Raw genomic sequence first — 15,826 nt, forward strand, 5'->3', positions numbered from 1 at the left:
TCAGCTGGTACTGTACATAACTGTTGCATTTTAGGAAAAGAAGAGTAACTTGCAGGTGGTCAAGAAATACCAAACTGGGTTTCTAAAGATGAGACACTTGTACCTACACTTTCCCTCACTTCAAACTGTAACCCAGGTGGTGTGACTCGCCTGGTACAGAATGGATATGCACCTGGCACATGGTTGGAATGACTGTACCCATCACACTGCTGGTGTCACTGAACCTGCCATACTGCACTAATTGTTGCCTTTTCTAAGAGACGCACCCTACTCAGTTTCCCACGTCTGGAATTCTTTATTCTTCTCCACTCCACTTCTGCCAGTGCAGCCTCCAATGCTGTTTCCTTCTTCATGTTCTCATATCCTCTCCCTCTACCAGGGTCTAGCAGGACTGTTCCCTCTTACTTTTTTCTTTATATTTATTCCACTCTGTTACATAAAGCCTCCCCCCTCCCTGGATCACCCAGCCTGCGAGGTCAGGATTTACTGTTGTCTGCTTCTGGCGAGAGCATTTCAGATCAGTGATAGGAGATTTGCCTCGACGATGCTAGGTTAGCAAAAGGGGAACCCCTTTAAGGGTCCCCACTTGCTATGGAAGGAAAGAAGCACCATTTTTCTTCTCAGTAGGCATGCACTAGAAGCACTGTCAAGGCAGCAAGATTAATGACCAAAAACAGAGGAGGCAATTAATATATGGTGCTTTATATAAACTATCATTTCATTCTTGTAACTATCCTAAAAGTTAGATATTGTCACCCTTCATTTACAAATAATAAAAAGAGCTTTAGAAAGGGCAATTTACCTGCTTAGATTCCCACAGTTAGTAAATAGTGCTAGCAGGGTTTGAACCCAGGTCTTTCTGTTTCAAAAGCCTATACACATTACACTACCAGATGCTGACATAGCCAAGAAGGCTCAGGTACCAGTCTTGGCACTGGTTGACATGGGCCAGAGGATTCTGGGAGAATCCATGACTAGTGAGTGAGTGATACTCTAGCTTTGGTGTTAGTGGAGAGGACGTCTCTGAGAGCCGCATCAAGGCATGCCATTCAGGAGAACTATAGCACTGGGACCAAGGGCAGAGGAGTCCTCTCCAGGGCCCTCTTTGGCCACATCCACAATCCTACACTGCTACTCATTGGTCTTCATGCTGGGATACTCTGCTAGATTGTTGTTAGCTCAGCTACCACTGCCACTCCTAACCAAGGCCAGGAACTAGGTTACTCAGAAGCCCCTTCCCTATGTGGTTCCAGATCAGAGTTTTCCACTGAGAGAAACTTGCCACTGAGAGAAATACTGAGAGAAGACTTGGAAAGTGGGAGTAAAGCAGAAGTCATTGTTCTCAGAAGACTGGGACAGTCAGACAGTGTGGCTTCACAGATCACTCTATGGGCTCCCACTTCCTGGTCACCTTTTGCTGCTAGACCTGGTGACTTCTCAGAATTCCAGTGAGTTCTAGCTTCCTACCTCCTCTAATACTTCAAGCTTAAGTTATTAGAGACATTTGTCTGATCCTCTGGCATAAACCTTCTGGACTTTCACTCTCCTAGCTCCTCCCACTTTGTGTATGTGTGTGTGTGTGTGTGTGTGTGTGTGTGAATCCCCTTATTATTGCAATATTTTAGTAGCTCTATTTTCATGACTGCACCCAGACAGATACAGTTTCCACCCTGAACCTCACCACCACCCCTGTGTTATTACAAAACAACTCCCTAGGAAGTAGTATAACTAAGGTCCAGTCATACAAAGACCTTTTTTCTTTTTCTTTAGAAACTACAGAACATTCTGGGAAGATGGCAAACTAAGCATGGGGTATTTCCCGTTCCCAACTCCAGGCTGCCTGCCTCTCTTCAGCCAAATATCTATTGAGGCCTATAGAGAAGAGCTGGATATGAGTGAGGTCCTAGACGTCATGGGAGTCCCAGCAAAAAGAAGTCTTGTTGGGCTTTCTTCCCTGAGTGCTGAGCAAGGCCTGGAGCCAACACCAGAAAGGCCCCGCACAAGAAGACCAGAAGATTGGGAAAACAATGTGTTCCTGGTCTCCTAGGGCTCCGAGGGGCCAAGAAAGAATGAAGTAAAGGAACAAAATGTGTGAGGAGATCTGGAAGAGGGTGGCTTCCTCGGGATAGCTAGTTTCCCACCACTTGAGGGCCACCTAGCACTTGGGGAGTCCTCAGAGATCCCTTCTACCATGAGCTGACCCCGATGGGCTGACGACAAAATACTTTATAACCATCTCTGTGGGTCCAGCAGTCAGCACCCAGAGAAAGGTTAGTTAAGCAACGCACAACTAAAGAAATAAACTGATGGGAGGAGATACAAATGGCAACTTGAACAACAACCACCATGATAACAAAATCGGAGCATATACAGAGATGTAAGTGCAACCTAAAAAGAGAATTTCTGGAGCTACAAAATGTGATTCCCCAGATGAGCAATTCGGTCGATGAATTGAAGGAGAGGATAAGCACTGCTGAGACCCAAATAGTGACGCGGAAGACCCAAATTGTAAGAATTCCAGGGCACAAAGTCTAAAATAGCTAGAGAATATAAGAGACCTGTAGATTCTGAAGTCTAATAAATCTTCTAGAAGGAGAAGAGGGAGGAGACAAAGGAAAGGCAGTAATTTTTTTAAAAGATAAGACAAGAGCTTTTCTGAGCATAACAGCTATAAAATTTAGAAAAATAATTTAAAAGATGCAAAAACTAACTGGTTGGAAATAAAGAAATAGCCTCCTAGAAAACCACTGGATCAAAAGTGAAATTACAAACTATCTAGAAAGAAATTAAAAGTAACACTTTATCCCAAAATCTACCTAGCACAGTGAATGCTGTACTCATAAAAACAAATTATGTTCTTAAATGTCTTCAATATTAACAAGCAAAGATGAAAACGTAAAGGAACTTAGTTCTCATCTCCAGATATTTGGGAAAGAACCACAAATTAAACTAAAAAGGACTAAGAAAAGGCTTTAACAACAAAAAATGTGGAATTAATGAAATAACCAAAACCTGTTCTTTGAGAAGACCAATAAAACAGATAACCCTCTTGCAAGTCTGATTAAAGAAAAAGAAAGAATAAATATTGACAAGACTAGAAAAGGAAAAGTATGAGTAAGAAATTTAAATAATTATAAAGTGATACTACATTAAACTCTACAGCAACAAATGTGAAAACCTAGAGAAAAGGATGATTTTTTAGAAACCAAGATTAACCCCATAAGAAGTGTTGAATAGGTCAATTATTAAAAAAGAAATTGAAAAAGTGAATAAATATCTACCCCTGGAAAAGTTCATCGTAACAGAGCAGTTCATCTGTTTCAATTCAACTTTTTTAAAAAAACAAGTAATTTCAATATCATTTAATGTTTTCCAGACTATAAAAAAGAAGGAAAGCCTCTTAATTCTTTTCCCCCCAAGCTTTATTGAGATATAATTGACACATAACACTGTGTAAGTTTAAGGTGTACAATGTGATGATTTGATACACATATATATTGCAAAATGTTTACCAAAATAAACTTAGTTAACACATCCTTCACCTCAAATAATTTCCGTTTTATTGTTGTTGTTGTTATAGTGAGGACAGTAAAGCCTACTGTCATAGCAACTTTAAAATATACGATACAGTATTGTGAACTACAGTCACCACACTGTACATTAGATTCCTGGAACCTGTTCACCTTACAACTGAAAGTTTGTACTCTTTGACCAACATCTAACCATTTCTACCACTGCTCGGCCTCTGGCAAACATCATTCTTCTCACTGTTTCTATGAATTTGATGTTTTTAGATTCCACATACAAGTGAGATCATACAATATTTGTCTTTTTGTGTTTGACTTATCTCAACTTAGCATAATGCCATCAAGGTCTATCCATGTTGTCACACATGGCAGGATTTCCTCCAGTTATAGCTGAGTAATATTCCATTGTAAACATATATTTCACATCTTCTTTATCCATTCATCCATCAATGGACACGTAGGTTGTTTCCAAGTCTTGCCTATTGTGAATAATGCTGCAATGAACATGGGAGTGGAGATATCTCTTCAAGATAGTGAATTCATCTCCTTCAAGTATATACCCAGAAATGGGATTACTGGATCATACAGTAGCTCTATTTTTAATTTTTTGAGGAACCTCCATACCGTTTTCCATAAAGGCTACACCAATTTACATTCCCACCAACAGCACACAAGGGTTCCCTTTTTTCCACATCCTCACCAACATTTGTTATCTCTTGTCTTTTTGATGATAGCCACTCTAACAGATGTGAGGTGATATCTCCTTGTGGTTTGAATTTGCATTTCCCAGATGATTAGTGATGCTGAGCACGTTTTCATGTACCTGTTGGCCATTTGCATATCTTCTTTGGAAAAATGTCCATTCATTTTTCAATTCATTTCCATACCCATTTTTTAATTGAATTGTTTATTATGCTATTGAGTTTTATGAGTTCTTTATATGTTTTGCATATTAACCCCTTATCAGATATATGGTTTGGAAGTACTTTCTCCCATTTTGTAGGTTGCCTTTTCATTTTGCCAATTGTTTCTTTTGCTGTACAGAAGCTTTCTAGTTTAATGTGGTCCCACATGTTAGTTTTTGCTTTTGGTGTCATCTGAAAAATCATTGTCAAGACCAAGAGCTAGGAGCTTTTTTGAGTTTTACAGTTTCAGTTCTTACGATTTAACTGCTTAATCCATTTTGAGTTAATTTTTGTGAGTGATGTAAGATAGGGGTCCAATTTAATTCTTTTGTGTGAGGATATCCAGTTTTCCGAACACTATTTATTGAAGAGACTATCCTTTCTCCATTGGGTATTCTAGCCTCTCTTGAGGCCTCTTGATTCTGTTCCATTCGTCTATGTGTCTATTTTTGTGCCAATACCATATTATTTTGATTACTATAGCTTCGTAATATAGCTTGAAATCAGGAAGTGTGAGACCTCCAGTCTTCTTCTTTCTCAAGATTGCTTTGGCTATTCGGGGTCTTTTGTGGTTCCATACGAATTTTAGGATTTTTTTTCTGTTTCTGTGAAAAACACCATTGGAATTTTGATAGAGATAGCATTGAATCTATAGATGGCTTTGGGTAATATGGACATTTTAATAATATTAACTCCTCTGATCCATGAACATAGGATATCTTTCTATTTATTTGTGTCTTTTTCAGTTTCTTTCATCAATGTCTTACAGTTTTTTGGTGTATAGATTTTTCACTCTCTTGGTTAAATTTAACCCTAAATATGTTATTGGTTTTGATGCTTTTGTAATGGGATTGTTTTCTTTATTCCTTTTTCAGATAGTTCATTGTTAGTATCTAGAAGTGCAACTCATTTTTATATGTTGATTTTGTATCCTGAAAATTTACTGAATTCGCTTATTAGTTCTAATAGAGTTTTGTGAAGTCTTTAGGATTTTCTATATACAATATTATCTCATCAGCAAACAGAAACAGTTTTACTTCTTCCTTTCTGGTTTGGATGCCTTTTATTTCTTATGCCTAATATTTTTCTTGCCTAATTACTCTGGCTAAGACTTCCAGTACTATGTTGAATGGAAGTAGTGAGAGTGGGCACTCTTGTGTTGTTCGTGATCTTAGAGAAAAAGCTTTCAACCTTTCACCTTTGAGTATCATGTTAGCTGTAGGTTTGTCATATGTGGACTTTACTATGTTGACGTACATTCCTTCTATACACAATTTGTTGAGAGTTTTTATCGTGGAAGGATGATGAATTTTGCCAAATGCTTTTTCTGCATCTATTGAGATGATCATATGATTTTTGTCTTTCATTCTATTAATGTGGTGTGTCACATGTGTTGATTTGTGTATATTGACCCATCCTTATATCCCAGGGATTAATCCCACTTGATCATCTATATGATCCTTTCAAGGTGCTGTGGAATTTAGTTTGCTAGTATTTTGTTGAGAATTTTTGCATCTATGTTCATCAGAGATATTGGCCTGTAGTTTTCTTTTCTGGTGGTATCCTTATCTGGGTTTGATATCAGGATAATGCTAGCATCATAAAATGACTTTGGGAATGCTCCCTCCTCTTCTATTTTTTGGAAGAGTTGGAGAAGAATTGGCATTAATTCTCCTTTAAATGTTTGATAGAATTCACCTGTGAAGCCATCTGGTGCAGAGCTTTTCTGTGTTGAGAGGTTTTTGATTACTGTTTCAATCTCCTTACTTGTTATTGGTTTGTTCAGATTTTCGATTTCTTCATGATTCAGACTTAGTAGGTTGTATGTTTCTAGGAATTTATCCATTTGTTCTATGTTGTCCAATTTTTTGGCATATAATTGTTCATGGTAGTCTCTTATGATCCTTTGTATTTCCATGGTATCAGTTTTAATGTCTCTTCTTTTATCTATAACTTTATTTATTTGAATCATCTCTCTAGTTTTCTTGGTAAGTCTAGCTAAAGGTTTGTCAATTTTGTTTACCTTTTCAAAAATCAATGCTTAGTTTCATTGTTCTTTTTTATTATTTTTCTATTCTCTATTCACTTATTTCTGTTGTGATCTTTGTTATTTCCTCCCTTCTGCTAACTTTAGGCTTAATTTCTTCTCGTTTTTCTAATTCGTTGAGGTGTAAAGTTAGGTTGTTTATTTGAGATCTTTCTTTTTTCTTAATGTAGGTGTTTATCGCTACTAAATTCCTTCTTAGCACTGCTTTTGCTGCATCTCATGGTTTGGTATAATGTGTTTCCATTTTCATTTGTTTCGAGATATTTGTTGAATTCTCTTTTGATTTCACTTGGGCCTATTGGTTGTTCACGAGTTTGTTATTTAATTGCCATTTATTTGTGAATTTTCCAGTTTTCCTCCTGTCACTGATTTCTAATTTCATACTATCATGGTTAGAAAGATATTTGGTATGATTTCAATCTTTTTAAGTTGGTGAGACTTGTTTTGTGATGTAACATATGATCTATCCTGGATAATGTTCCTTGTGCACTTCAGAAAAATATGCATTTTGCTGCTGTTAGGTGGAATGTTCTCTATATGTCTTTTAGGTCCATTTGGTCTAAAGCATAGTTCAAGTCCAATGTTTCATTGTTAGTTTTCTGCCTGCATGCTTTATCCATTGTTGAAAGTGAGGTATTGAAGGTCTCTACTATTACTGTATTATTGTCTATTACACTCCTCTGATCTGTTAGAATTTGCTTAATACATTTAGGTACTCTGATGTTGGGTGCATATATATTTATAATTTTTTATATCCTCTCAATGAATTGACCCCTTTGTAATTACATAATGACCTTCTTTTTCTCCCATTACAGTTATTGACTTAAGGTGTACTTGGATGTAAGTATAGCTACTCCTGCTTCTCTTTTGGAATATCCTTTTCCATCCCTTCACTTTGAGCCTATGTGTGTCCTTGAAACTGAAGTGAGTCTCTTATAGACAGCATACACTTGGGTCTTGTTTTTTTGTCCATTCAGCCACTCTGTGCCTTTTGATTGGAGAATTTAATCCATTTCCATTTAAAGTAATTATTGATAGGTAAGAACTTACTATTGCAATGTTATTCATTGTTTTCTGTCACTTGTGTAGTTCCTTTGTTCCTTTCTTCCTCTCTTGCTGTCTTCCTTTGTGAACTGATGATTTTCTATAGTGGTATATATTGATTACCTTCTTTTGTGTATGTCTACTATAGGTTTTTGGTTTTGGTTAACCTGAGATTTACTAGAAACTTCTTATTGATATAATAGCTTATTTTAAGCTGATAATAACTTATCTTTGATCACATACAAAACCTCTTTCTGTTTAATTCCTTTTTATGCTCTCTATCTCTTTATTGAACTTCTCATTTTGTTCTTGTATTGTTTTCTTGATTTCATTAAATTGCTTATCTGTGTTCTCTTGTATCTCTCTCAGTATCTTTAGAAAAATTATTTTGAATTGTTTCTCAGGCAATTCCATTTCTTTAGGGTCAGTTACTGGAAGTTTACTGTGTACCTTTTGGTGCGCTTATGTTTTCCTGATTCTTCGTGATTCCTGTAGCCTTGCATAGGTGTCTGCACATTTAAAGAAGTACTCACCTCTTCCAGACTTCATGGACTAACTTCAGCAAGGAAAGACCTTCACCTGTAGGTAGGGACATACGGGAGTGTTCCGTGACCCCAGGTCTAGTGGTACAGGGTGCTAAGTGCAGGGGCCTGTGGTGTCTCCAGGTCTGTGGGAGCATGGTAACTCATCAGCTCAGGCCATTGGGGTCTACAGCATCAACAACTGTGTGGTTCTTATAGAGCACTTTGGGGGTCCACTGCGGCAGCAAGCGCTTTTGGGGTCCTCAGTGGCACCTCCCGGTTCAGCGGCTAGGGACCAAGGCAGATAGTGGTGGTGACTGGAGCCAGTGGTGTGCACACACTTGGCTGTGGGGGCCAGCTGCAGGTGCCTGTGTGGTAACAGGGGCTGTTTGCAAACATGTATTTTTGGGGGTCAGTGCAAGCAGCAAGGGCTGTGACCAACTGCAGGTGCATTTGCAGCTATCAGGTCCATGGCTGTCAGTATACACAACTGTGGCTGCCGGGTCTCACCACGGGTGCATGATTGTGGAGGCCGGTGTTGGGAGTCAGGCTGGGGGTGTGCAAGTGCACAGCTGGAGGGGCTAGCTGCAGGTGAGCCCAGTAGTGTAGGCCAGTGACATAAGGCAGGGCCATCTCTGGGCTCACAATCAGCTGTGGGGACCCTGGCTGTCGGAATGCCCTCCCATGGCCGCATGGTCTCCCCACAGGCACGCACACAGCAGTGGAGGCTGGTATTGGGAGTCAGGCTGGGGGCATGCCTGCTGCACGCTGGAGGAGCTAGCTGCAGGTGAGCCAAGTGGTGCAGGCCAGTGACAGAAGACAGGGCCAGATCCAGGCTCACAAGCAGCTATGGGGGCCTAAGCTATCAGCATTCACTTCCGTGGCTGTACAATCTTGCCACAGGTGCACAAATGGCAATGAAGGCTGGTGATGGGTGTCAGGCCAGTGGCATGTAAGTGCACAGCTGGAAGGTCAAACCCTGAGAGAACACACAGTGATGTCGGTCAGCTGCAGGGGGTCTAGATTTGAGCCTTGCACTCATGCAGCCGCAGAGGACTGGGCTGGCTGCCTGTGCCGGCTGCCTGTGCCCGTCCCAGGCTTGAGCGGGAGCAGGGAGGATGGAGCAGGGAAGGACTCAGGTGGCTGGCATCAGCGAATGCATGTGGGGAAAAAAACAGTAAAATCTGTTTTTAGGGGGTCTGTGGTGGCTGTACTGGCCTTTGGTTTCTTCAGCGGCAAAAGCTGCTGGGGTTATCTGCAGGGCAGGTCACTCCTTAATTATTTTTATGAAGCCAACCTAAATTTAATATCCAAACCTACAAAATAGGCTACAAAAATCTATAAACACTCCTTTTTAAAATATAGATGCTGAAATTTTGAATAAAACATTAGCAAATGCAATCCAGCAGTCTTTCAATGAAGTAGAATTAGAGCCATGTAGGGCATGGTGGATTACAGTATTGGCCACAATTCTTTGCCCCTCCCTGTGCCCATGATTTTTTTCATGTGATTTTGGAGTTCCTGCCATCAATGTGGTATACATTTCCCTGCTCCTTTACTTTGGAATCAGCCAAATGAGCCAAATGGGCAAATAAAATGAGGCAGAAGTGTGCCACTTCCCAGCCTAGGCCTTAAGAGACCTTATGCAGTTGAACCTTCCATCTCGTGCTTCTGCAGTCACTTTGAGACTAGCCTGGCTAGCTTGCTTGCACCATCAGGAGGATAAGAGTTGCCTGGGGCACAGCCGCTCCAGCCAGCACAACCTGAAGCAAAGCAGCCCCAAAAGATGTATCGTGGCAAGCAGAGCCACTCAGCCTAGCCCAGACTAGATGAGCCAGACCCCAGCTTACCTGAAGAAAACATGAGCAACAACAAAGTGTTGTTTTTGAAGCCACTGAGATTTGCCTGGTTTGTTTCACAGAAATTACTAACTGACATATAGAATTACATTTGGAAATGCAAAGGAGGCTCAGTATCAGCAAATCTATCAAGGTAATTCATTATATCAATAAATTAAAGAGGAAAACCATACACATAATGATGTCAAGAAAGGCTTAAAAGTCAATTGATAAAATTCAACTGACTCCCAATACATTTCTAAGTTAAATAGGATTAGACGGAAATTTCTTAAATAATACAGACTGGTTACCAGAAACAGATGCCAAATATTATCCCAAATGGCAAAACACTGACCTATCCAAATAAAATTCAGAAGTAGACAAGAATGCCTCTTACCCCTATTATTATCCAACATTGCCTTGGAGATTCCAGTTTATGAAAAAAGATCAAAAAAAGAGAAAGAACTAATATAAACATCAGAAAAGACTTCTATTTCTTTGTCTGCTAATGGCATATTTGTACAGCTAGCAAAACAAAACACTCTAGTAAAATCCGTGAGACTTATTTAGGGAATTTGGTATAGTAAAGGAATACAAGGTTACTATACAAGACAAATAGTGTTTCTCTGTTCAAGCAATCAGCAGCAAGAAATGAAAATGGGAAAAATTACATTTACAATAATGAAAAAAACCTAAATAATACACAGGGCTAAATTTAACAAGAAAAGCACCAGACCACTATGAGGAAAAGTGCAGTAGCCCACTGAGGAACAAAAGCCAAAGTCTGAAAAGAAAGAATCATCAGACTTTATCTCATAACATTTCGATTCTCCCCAAATCAGTATTATTTTTTTAATTCCAGTTTAAATGCCCAAGATAATTTTTCAAGAGAAAAAGAGGGGATCTATTTATATACATAATCTTAATACTTTTATGAAAGAATAAAAACCTTAGAATAGCCATGAAAAACAAGAATAAAAAGAGAGAGAGATATCTTAACCAGATATCAGACCTAAAGTCACCATAAGCAAGTCAAAACATGGTAATGGCAAAGGAATAATAGGCAATTAGATCAGAGGAATAAAATCGAGAATGCAGAATGCAATCCCATATATAAGCATCTAATACACGGCAAAGGTTGTATTTCATTTCAGTGGGAAAAAAGATGGATGTTAATGAACAATATGAAGGTAACTACCAATTTGAAAGAATATAAAATTGGACCTCCGTTTGATTCCAAAAATCAATACAGTTTCCAGATAAAGACATATTTAAATATAAAAACAGTAAAAGTCTTGCGAGAAAGTCTAGGAAACTGCGTGTACAACCTAGGACTGCGAAGACTCTCTTAACTAATCCTCGAAACGCAGAAGTTATTAAAAAAATTGACAATATACAATTTTTCAAACTTTTGGGACAAGGCACAATAATTCAAATCAATAAACAAGAAATTAGCAGCGTAACTGCACACAGAGACTACATGAGAGGCTTAAAGCTATAATATACAAGGAGCTCTTACAAATTGACAAGGAAAAACAATCCATTCAAAAAATGGACAATGGGTATGAAGAACCACTTCACAGAGAAGCAAATCCAAATGGCAAACAATGTTTTAAAGGCTGCTCAGACTCATGAGTAGCCAGAGAAACTCATAAAAGTAACAACGAGATGACACTTTCCACCCACAGGACTGTTAAATCTAAAAAGAGCAGTAAGATCAACCTTTGGTGGGATTGCAAGAAAAGGTACGCACCCATACAGCACTGGTGAAATCATGCGTTTGTTACATGCTTCTTAGAAAGCTATATGGTAGCATTTAATGAAGTTAAAAACAATATATATACATTCTTCAACCTAGCTATTCCATTCCTGGGAGTCTGTCCCAGAGTCAGAAAAATAAGTGCATGTAAGGGTTTATATACAGAGGTTTTTATTGCAATGTTGCTTTTTAGTGACCAAAAACAAAACAAATGGAGGCAAAGTTAATGTCCACTAAAAGGCAAAAGGTTGGATAAGTTCTTCTTCATCTACATCACAAAATTCTGTGCAACCATTAAGAAGAATGAAACTGAGAGACGCAGTTGACTCGTAAGTTTTGTTGAATGAGAATAGTAGTAACAATGATAATAGAAAACATTCATATATAGCACTACTTTAAGTGCTTTATGTATTTTAACTAATGGATCCTCAAAATAACCTTATGAAATAGGTATTGATATCATCTTTCATTTCCTAGATGAGGAAACTGAGGCCCAGAGAACCTAAGGTCACACAACTAGTAATGGCAAGAAGAGTAAGATAGAGAAAAGTGTGAGTAACATGACACAATTTCTGTAAAATAATCTACAATAAAAAAGATATATTCATTTGTGTATGTGTACATATGCATGTTTTATATAATTATATGAGAAGAGAAATGTGGTAGGATACATACATAGTAATATGGATTATTGTATATATGCTATATTATATGCATATAACTAAATTACAAGTAATTAAAGAGCCACAGCATTTCAATAGCAGACAATTCCAGAGGAGCTGCAGTGTTGTACCAGGTGACGCAAAGAAGGGAAATCCATGCCAAGGGAAGTCCATGCCAAGGGAAGTCCATGCCAAGTGAAGCCCCTGCAGATTTCCATCACCCAATGTCTCCTGCCCCTCCTCTGTACCCCTTGGCGCTGTGCTCATCCCTCCCTTATGGCAGAACTACTGTATTTAGAAATGCCAGGTGCTTTCCCATCCTGCCTCAGCCAAGAGACTCCGTGGAATGCAGTCACCAATGTGCTCTGAGATTGCCCAACCACAGAAGGCTTCTCAGATCCCACACTTGTGCATAAATCTCAGATTTGGGGCATGGAGACAGAAAAGATCCGTCTCACATTCACATCTTTTAGGGAAAATAAAGCTTCATCTTGGCACAGGTTCAATCCTCGCATCATCTATTGCAGGGTGATTTAAACTTTACGATGCCCACTGACAGACTCCACACTTGCACCCAAACTGTTTAAAGAGATAGATGGACAGAGATCCCTTCTCCCAAGGAGCTTGGGTTCTTGAAGGAAAGATGCACCTCTTATATTATGTACTCAGTGAATGTTGAGTGAGGAAAATGATGATGTACAGGAATAATTCAAATAAAAGGTAGAGAGAAAAGTGTTAAATTACAAGCTATAAACAAAATGCTATGGGAATTGGAATAGGGAAGCACAAGAACTTTGAGAAATGGTTTCATAAAGAGATGACCTTTGAGCTAGATGCAGTGTTTCTGAAAGCATGGTTATCATCAGATCCTCTGAGGTGCTTAAGAACTCCAGACGTGCTGAATCAGAATACCCAGGAGTAAGTCCCAGGAGTTGATCTTTTAAAGAAGCCCCCCAAGTCCTTCTTATGCACACTAAAGTATAGACCATGACAAATGGGGCAGATTTGGGTGTGCAGAAACGTGAGGAAGGACACAGCAGTCAAAGGCAACAGCATTAGTAAAGTACCCAGGCATGAAAGCAAACTGGAAAACTGGCCAATTCAATTTGACTAGGGGGGGAGGGGGTGAAGAGGAATAACAATAAATAAGATGGAAAGGTAGGTTAGGGCTAGATCACAGAGGGCCTAGGGAATGCCAGGTGAAGAAGTTTGAACTTTATTCTGAAGGCAAAAGAGAATCATTGAGAGATTTGAGACAAACAACAAAACAAAAACAGGAGGACCTTAACTTTAACTGTGCTTCCCAAATCTGGCCATGCATCAGAATTATCAGGATTGCTAGATCAAAGTCCAGGTTCTGGGGCTCCACTTCCAGACCTTTTGAATCTGAATTTCTAGGGATGAAGCCTAGAAATTATGGTTTTAAACAATCTTTCCAGGTGATTCCTGGGCAGCCAGCCTGGCATTGGTTCATGAAATGGAGTTTGGGAATCATCGCTTTACTGACAAATGCATTCCTGAAAAGTTGTTTGTTCGTGGAGGTTTTATTAGTAGAGTCATTTGTTCAAAGTACCAAGCAAGTGTGTTATCCAGAGGCAACCTGCAGCAAATCACTTTCTCTAGAGTGTTTCAATAGAATGCATACCCAGTTTAAATGCAAAACCCCTGACCAACTTTCAATAAAAATGTGACAACACGTTAAGACTAGCACCTGGTATTAATGATGCCATATGGTTGCACAAATGCAACATGGGCAAAATAATTCAAAATGTTTTAGTTTCATCTAGCTTTGCAGCAACATGAATGACCTTAAAGTAATATCAGAGAGGAGAAAGTGCTAGTAGGATGTGATGCCAATAAATCCATGGCTTTAAAATGGAAATATCCACCGTGAATTCATTTTGAGGTCACAGGAGAAGTTGAGGCAACAATCTAGGGATACACCAAATGATCACTCATCTCTACTCAAGCTCCAATAACGAGTAGGCCATATGACTTCCAAGATGTTTTTTCTAGGTTTAAGATTTTAAGTTTATGTTATTTGAACACTCATCTACCTTGAAGATGGATAAAAGGGAAAAAAGTGGGAAGGGGATATAACGTTCAAGTATCAATCAGTAATCCATTCTTCTAATAAATGACCAGACATACATGATTCTGAGTCAAAATTTGTTTCCTCCAGCCATGTAATACTTTAAGATTGCCATTTTCATTTAAAGTCACCATACTTGTTACTAAAGTATCTCTTTATTTTCATGACAAACACCTTGGTTTGGCAAGCTGGAATGTTGGCATAGTAGTTTGCCTAGTGCAATTCACAAAAGTTAACTTTAAGCAAGAAATCATAGGGTATAACCTGCCAACAGCCAAGGCAGCTTCTTTTTCTCTCAGAGGGCTCCTAGCCTCACCCCCAGAACTTTCTATCTCCCCTTCAATTCCTTCCCCAAGGCCCATTGCTATAAACAGGCTAGAAATCAGAGATGAGTCCTGACAGCAGTATTTCAGGAAGGAAATGGAATGCAAGCAAGTCTTTTGTGTACTCGAATTGGATTCTCTTTCACAAGGACTGCCTGAACTACAGGAATCCCCGCTCTAGGGAGCTCTGTATTACTCTCTGTTGCTGTATAGCAGAAAAGGCGAATACAGATACCCAGTGCCCTGGGCCAAATTTAAATGCTCAGAGTTAGTAGCGGGACAGGAAGGACAAGGCGGGTAGAATAAAGCAGCTTTGGGTAGAGAAGTTGAGAAGGGGTTAAATTTAACATTTGAGGTGCTTTCCTGCTGGCTAATACCTTGGCTTTGGAATAGGAGGACGCAAGGAAAAGACATAATTCCCACAGGTTACTATGGCTTGATCAGTGTGTTGGCAGCAGGGACATACACTTTTATTTGTAAGCTATGTCCTGCCCTGACATTTGCCTCCTTGCCCCAGGCCAAGAAGACCAGGGCCGGGGTTACCCAAGAAGATCACAATTCCAGTGGCATTTCCCCAAATGAGTTTCGTTTCACCTACCTTAGAAGTGGAGACGCAATGGGCCTGGTGGTGAGGAACAAGCAAGTTTCCACCATGGACCAAAATCTTAAAGGGACCTGTTGTTATTAGTGCCAATGGTCACGCGCTCCCAGGGGAAGGAAGCTTCTTGGTCATACCATCACCATTCGTTTCTGAGATTTGCAAGAGTCTGCATCTGAGCAAAAGCACTCCCAACTCCCAAAGCCCCTCCTGGTTTCAAGGGCTCCAGGCAGGAAAAGCAAATAGTCCAAAGTGATTGCAGGGGTCAGTGGACCCTGTGCAGTTCATATCAGACTGTTGTGAGGAGTGGTAAGTCACAGGGTCTATATTGCAGCTATTTTTAGTGAAACCAAATTCCTTCCCCAAGTTCTCTTGCTTCCAACTTGTTCTAAGTGTAGGAGACCAGCTGTGGTCAGATCATCTTACTGAACCAAGGCTGTGTCAAGGCAAAGGGACCGAACCAGGGAGGTGAAGCAAAGAACTGGCGACTGTTGGTGCTTTGGCTCTTTC

At 39.6% G+C, this 15,826-nt stretch overlaps 1 protein-coding gene across 1 annotated transcript in view; it reads right to left on the reverse strand.

The window, feature by feature from the left end:
• The window catches only part of FGF13 (fibroblast growth factor 13), a 488,385-nt gene extending 472,768 nt beyond the window's left edge, over positions 1–15,617 (reverse strand). Inside the window, exon 1 of the mRNA XM_044763925.2 lies at positions 15,317–15,617. The gene's annotated coding sequence lies outside the window, so the exon portion shown is untranslated. The remainder of the gene's footprint in view (positions 1–15,316) is intronic.
• Positions 15,618–15,826: the final 209 nt, after the last annotated feature.

This window comes from Equus asinus, chromosome X (assembly GCF_041296235.1).
Source record: "Equus asinus isolate D_3611 breed Donkey chromosome X, EquAss-T2T_v2, whole genome shotgun sequence".
Classification (NCBI taxonomy): Eukaryota; Metazoa; Chordata; class Mammalia; order Perissodactyla; family Equidae; genus Equus; species Equus asinus.